Below are 6,102 nucleotides of genomic sequence, written 5' to 3'. Positions count from 1 at the left end.
AGTTAGAAAAACCAATGTGAAAACCAGAACCTCAGGTTTAGACTCATTTATTTATAATATTAAATCTTCAATTCTAGTGTCACAGTCAATACAATTGCTTCAGCCTGATAGTTGCCCAAAGGGAAACTTAACGTCTCTCCTAGGGGAGTGGAGAGAAAACACTTTTCAGAGTCCAAGAGAGACAAGGCGGGTGAGGGTAAGAGCTTGCAGAGGACCAACCTCTGTTGGTGAAAGAGACAAGCTGTGGAGCTAACCCCACACACTTCTTCAGTTCTGTTTAGCCTGGAAGTTCGTCTCTTCCATAACCAGCAGTTAGAACATAAGAACAGCCACACTGAGTCAGACCAGTTCATCTAGCCCACTCTCCCGAAAGTGGCCAATGCCCGGCGCCCCAGAGGACCCCTGGGACCAGCATGGATACAACACCACCACAAACAAGGTGAAAAGTCAATGCACACGGGAGAAGCATCTTGTGTTTCCATGGGCGGTAGGTTTGTAGAAATTTTGTTGGTGCCCAGAACCTGCCCAAACTCCGCCCCCCACCTGCCCAAGTTTCTGGGAGGGAGTTTGGGGTGTGGCTGGGGATGAGAGGTTTGGGGTGTGGGAGGGGGCTCAGGGCTATAGCAGAGGGTTGGGGTGTGGGGTGATGGCTGTGTGGTGGGGCTGGGGATGAGGGGTTCATGATGCAGGAGGGGGCTCAGGGTTGGGGCAGACGGTTAGGGTGCAGGGGGATGAGGGCTCTGGCTGGGGCTGGGAATGATGGGTTTGGGGTGTGGGAGAGGCTCAGTGCTAGAGCAGAGGGTAGGGGTGTGGGGGGTGAGGGCTCTGTCTGAGGCTGGGGGGGTTGGGGTGTTGGAGAGGCTCAGGGCTGGGGCAGAGGGTTAGGGTGCAGGGGGATGAGGACTGTGTCTGGGATGGGGATAAGGTGTTTGGGGTGTGGGAGGGGGCTCAGGGCTATAGCAGAGGGTTGGGGTGTGGGGTGATGGCTGTGTGGTGGGGCTGGGGATGAGGGGTTCATGATGCAGGAGGGGGCTCAGGGCTGGGGCAGAAGGTTGGGGTGTGCGGGGGGATGAGGACTCTGGCTGGGACTGGGGATGGGAGGTTTGGGGTGTGGGAGGAGCTCAGGGCTGGGGCAGAGGGTTGGGGTGCAGGGGGATGAGGGCTGTGTCTGGGATGGGGATAAGGTGTTTGGGGTGTGGGAGGGCTCAGGACTAGGGCAGAGGGTTGGGGTGCAGGGGTGTGTGAGGGCTCTATCTGGGGCTGGAGATGAGGGGTTTGTGGTGTTGGAGGGGGCTCAGGGCTGGGGCAGAAGGTTGGGGTGTGCGGGGGGATGAGGACTCTGGCTGGAACTGGGGATGGGAGGTTTGGGGTGTGGGAGGAGCTCAGGGCTGGGGCAGAGGGTTGGGGTGTGCGGGGGGATGAGGACTCTGGCTGGAACTGGGGATGGGAGGTTTGGGGTGTGGGAGAGGCTCGGGGCTCAGGGCTCGGGCAGAGGGTTGAGGATGTGGTGGGGGGGTGAAAGCTCTGACTGGGGGTGTGGGCTCTGGGGTGGGGCAGGGCTGGGGATGAGTTTGGGGTGCAGGCAGGCTGCTCCGGGACAAGGGCCAGAAAGGAGGACTCCCCCCAGCCCTTTCCCTGCTGGCAGCAGCAAGCTCTGGGGGAGGAACCCCTCATCCCCCCCCCCCCCCCCCAGCAGCACACTCACTCCCACCACTGTCACTGCAGGTGCTCCTAGGGCCCTTCTCAGGTCCAGGAATCTCCCTTGCCTCCCCCATGATGGGTGCCGGGGGGTGCTGCATGCACCTCCTCCCCTGCTGTTGCCCCTGACTATAGCCTCACTGGGGGTGGGGGATGGGGCTGTCTCCTTGCCCAGCATGGGGCAGGAGTGGTGACTGCGGCGCGGGGGGGGGCTGTGATGGTGGAGGGTCCCGCTGGAAAAGGGAAGGGTCTGAGGTGGAAGGGCAGGCTCAGAGTCAGTCTGCCCTGGCAGTGAGTTGGGAAGGGGGGGCACTAGGACCCTGTGGCAGCAGTTGCTGCAGGGAGGCAGCATGGAGCTGCATGGAAGAGGCAGGGAGGCTCTGCTCCCTCCGGGGCCCAGGGACATGCATGGGGCCAGCAAGGGGGTCCGGGGGACACTCGGGGGAAGCACGGGGGGGTGGCAGGTGGGGCCGGAGGGGAGACCCAGCCCCAAACTTTGGTGGAGCTGGGCCCCAGGGCTCTGAATATTGCTGGTGCCCGGGCACCACGTGGGTATATAACTCGCCGCCCATGTGTGTTTCATTCCTTATGTCCTAGTCCCATCATGTGGCCATTTCCTTTTCTTCCTTTCTGTTAAAAGCTTTGGTGTTTTGCACAGAAACATTATTTCCCCAGGAGAGACCCAGGAGTGGGGGCTGCATTCCTGTGCCAAACAGTCACTGGAAGGGGGCAGACAAAGGCCTTTAGGACGAGGCATCCGTCACTGTCAAAAGATCATCTCCCTCCTGCAGGTCACTGGCAGCCTGAATTTGTTCCTTATCCTCCCAGAGTCTGGGGGCTGGAATCAGCACTACCCAGCCCCTCCGTATGTAGCAGGAACAAACACAAACCTGGTCTTTAAAACAAGCTGTCCCCTTCCTTCTCAGGGAAGAGTTTTCTGTGATTGAAGTTGAGCTTCAGTTCCCCTCTCCTAGGGGCGGGGCAGGTGTGGGGCCAGCTCCCAGTGAGATCTGTTTTCACCTTTGCCCCCTTTCAGTCACTCTGGGATCCTAACTCTGCTCCCAGCTGTCAGGCAGCTTCCACCCCATCCACCCTGTTCACTAACTCCATGGTCATGTGTCACCCCCTTTGCCAGCACACAGAGCCTGCAGGAAAGCTACTCCTGCCAGGTGCATTGGTGGTATAGTGGTGTGCGTAGGTGCTTTCCAAGCAGTTGATCTGGGTTTGATTCCCAGCCAATGCAATAATGGCTTTTCTCTTCTGTTGTTTCCTCATCTGGAAGTGGTTTAATTTCAGTCACATTGTGTTACAATCACATTATCTATAGAATGAAACAATAAATGTGTCAAAGTCCAGCAGGTCATACAGGATGGAGGCACACAAGGGGCTGGAATGTGTCATCTGAGAAAGACAGAACACTTGGAAACCTGCATCTCCCATCCCCTGGCCTTGCGTGTTATGATTCCAGCTGTGTGAGCTGTTTGTAGGATGTTCCGGCACGATGGGGAAATGAAGTTTTGAGTCGGTTTTTGCTCCTGCAGGTTCCTTTGCTGTTACAATTATAATGACATGAACAAAAGGGAGGCACAATAAACATAACCCCCAAGTTGCAATACAGGTGGGGAAAGAGACGATCACGGTTAAGCCAAACACTTCAAAATAAAAATTAATACTAAAAAAGGGGAGGGGGGAAGAGATCAGGTATGTGGAGATCCCCTTGATATTTCAGCGCACATTGTTAGAATCAAAGTTCAGACTTGACACTGGAAAACCTGCAACTACCTGTCTCTCTGAACACCTGTGATGAGCAAGATGGAGTTGGGACACCTGTTCTGCTTCAATCATTTATTGTCTCTCTGTTCTCTCCTTCTTCTCCCCCCAATTCCTCATCTCCAATGTCTCTGCCTTTCTCCTCTTGCTCCCTCCCCCCTGCCCTTTCCAGGAACTCTCAGTCTACAGCATTTAGGACAAGCCAGAGCTCCCATGTTCTGCACATGATCCTGTGTCAGAGGACATGTGACCCCGGTCAGAACCAGGCTCACAACTGACCAGAGTTTGAGAACTCTCCCTGTTCCCATTGGGCAGATGGGGAGGAGCCTGAGGTATAGAGAAGGGAAGTGACCTGTCACCAGATGGATCAGACTGAACAGGTTTCAAACCTCCAGGAGGCTCTTACCTTCTAAACAGGGACGGCTGTTTTCTAGTAAAATCACTACAAGGGAAGGAGAAAACTCGAAAGAGGTTCCTCCTGGCGCTCACGTCCGTGAACCCGAATACTCCCTCAGTCCTCAAAGAGAGACCTGGAGAAGGAGACTTGCTGCAGCAAAGCCACAGGGGTCTCTCAGGTTTCCCTGGCCCCTCGCCCCGGTCCTGCCTGGCTGATGTCAGCATCTCTCTGTGAGGTCACCACCTCCCCACCACCTTGGACCAATAGGCTGAGGTCCTGCAAAAGGCCTTTGTGATGTCACTGCCACACCCCTCCCTTGCTGGGCCAATGTCCTGCCCCTGGCCAGGCACTTTGCAGGTTTGAGCTACTCCCTGTGGATCACCCCACTCAAGGAGCGTTCGTTCTAGGCAGCAAGCCGGCTAGACAGGGAAACATCAGACGCTGCTCCCAATGCTACACTCAGTTTTTCAGAAATTAGTCGACTTTATGGCCAGAAGAGACCATTAGAGCATCTAATCTGACCCCCCCTGCATATCACAGGCCTCCTGTATGACACAAGAGCTACTTTTGGGGCAAACACATTCCAGAAAGGCATCTAGTCTTCATGAAATGACATCAGGAGATGGCGAATCCACCACTTTCCTTGGTAGCTTGTTCCTGTGGTGAATCATCCTCACTGTTGAATATTTGTGCCTTAGTTGTAATATTAATTTGTCTCTTTTCACCTTCCAGCCATTGGGTCTTGTTATGCCTGTCTCTGCTTGATTCAAGAGCCCTTTAATACCGAATCTTTTCTCTCCATTAAGGCACTTCAACACTTCAGTGAAGTCACCTTTCAATCTTCTTTTGATCAGCTAAGCAGGTTGAGCTCTTTCAGTAGCTCACTAGAAGGCATTTTTCTCCAGCCCTCAGGACATTTGGTGGCTCTTCGCTGCCCCAAACTCTAATTTCACAACATCTTTTTCAAACGAGGACACCAAAACTGGAGGCAGTATTCCAGTATCAGTCTCACTGATGCCGTGTCACCTCCTGTGACGTTATTGACATAATCTGTAACTGTATAGATCACTGCTGCGACCACGGTTCTATATTTGCAGCCAATATTGTCGAAAGGTTGTCGTGTAAGGGGTCTATGGAGAGGTTCTGATTGGCTGATAATGATGCTATCTCTAGATGTGTATCATTTTTGTAGTTGACGTTATAAGTATTGGTTCTATGCTGCCCGTATTTCAAACTTGTGCTCTGCTTCTGGCGAACATCCCAGACAAGTTGGTGTCAGTTCTGCCTAGCCGGCTTAATGCAAGTTAGGCAAATGTGAGAACCACTACACTACAGAAACTCCATTACAGTGCACTGCCCTGCCCTGCCCTCAAATTCCCTGCACTTTGGTGGTGCTCACCCTGGCACACACTGATGGGCGAACCTGGAGAAACTGGCAGCAGCTCCTTGATGGGTCAGCTGGAAGAACAGAGGACTTGAGCCAGGGATCAGGAAGTCGTCCTTACATCACCTTTGTGACTCTAGCTTGAAGGGGAGTTTGTTTTTCTTCCCCTTGCTGAGAAGCAGCAAGAGAAGAAAGAAAGGTCCCGTGGGCCAACTGGGTGCAGAAGCCAATGCTGCCTTTTCCTGCTGTGAAGCCCAAAATGAGGGTCTTGCATTGGGTAGAGGCAGTGCTGTGCTTCCAGGAAAGAGCCCACTGCTGCATGAAGAGGGATGAAACAGTCTGCTGAAGCCTGGGATTGAACCAGGGACTTTTAGATCTTCAGTCTAATGCTCTCCCAACTGAGCTACTTCAGCACTTGCAGGGGCCCTTTTTGGGCTGTTACTTCTCACCTTGAAGTTTATTCTCCATAAACCATCTCTCCAGTCAACAATGGCCAATGCAAGATGGACATCGCTTGCTATTTTAGCCCTTGGGAACGTCATCAACTAGTCTCTGGATCTCTCAAATGCTGCGCTTCAGTTCATGGGGGAAAGGCGAGAGAAGCGACCTTTGAACAAAGGGCCTGGGGTTAACATCCTAACGCTGTCTGTCTCCGACTGTAACACTATTTAATACCGGCCCACCCTGTGCTGGTGACAGTTCCATTGCTAGATGTTAGTACTTTTCAGTTACTGTCAAAATTAAAAGTTTCTATATGCTTAAAATAAATGATTTTTTAATTTGCTTATATATGGCATGAATAAATGCAGATTTACACATCCTAGCATGAAAATTTATTGTCTTATATGATAGA

At 53.0% G+C, this 6,102-nt stretch overlaps 1 non-coding gene across 1 annotated transcript; it reads right to left on the bottom strand.

Annotated features, from left to right (window-relative positions):
* Nucleotides 1-5,589: 5,589 nt before the first annotated feature.
* Nucleotides 5,590-5,662, bottom strand: TRNAF-GAA. Its single transcript has one exon. It is a non-coding gene; the product is annotated as a tRNA-Phe (tRNA).
* Between the last annotated feature and the right edge of the window lie 440 nt (nt 5,663-6,102).

Source organism: Mauremys mutica, chromosome 26 (genome assembly GCF_020497125.1).
Source record: "Mauremys mutica isolate MM-2020 ecotype Southern chromosome 26, ASM2049712v1, whole genome shotgun sequence".
In the NCBI taxonomy this organism is placed as follows: domain Eukaryota; kingdom Metazoa; phylum Chordata; order Testudines; family Geoemydidae; genus Mauremys; species Mauremys mutica.
The sequence above is the reverse complement of the archived record's forward strand: the minus strand, read 5'-3'. Positions and strand labels throughout refer to the sequence as shown.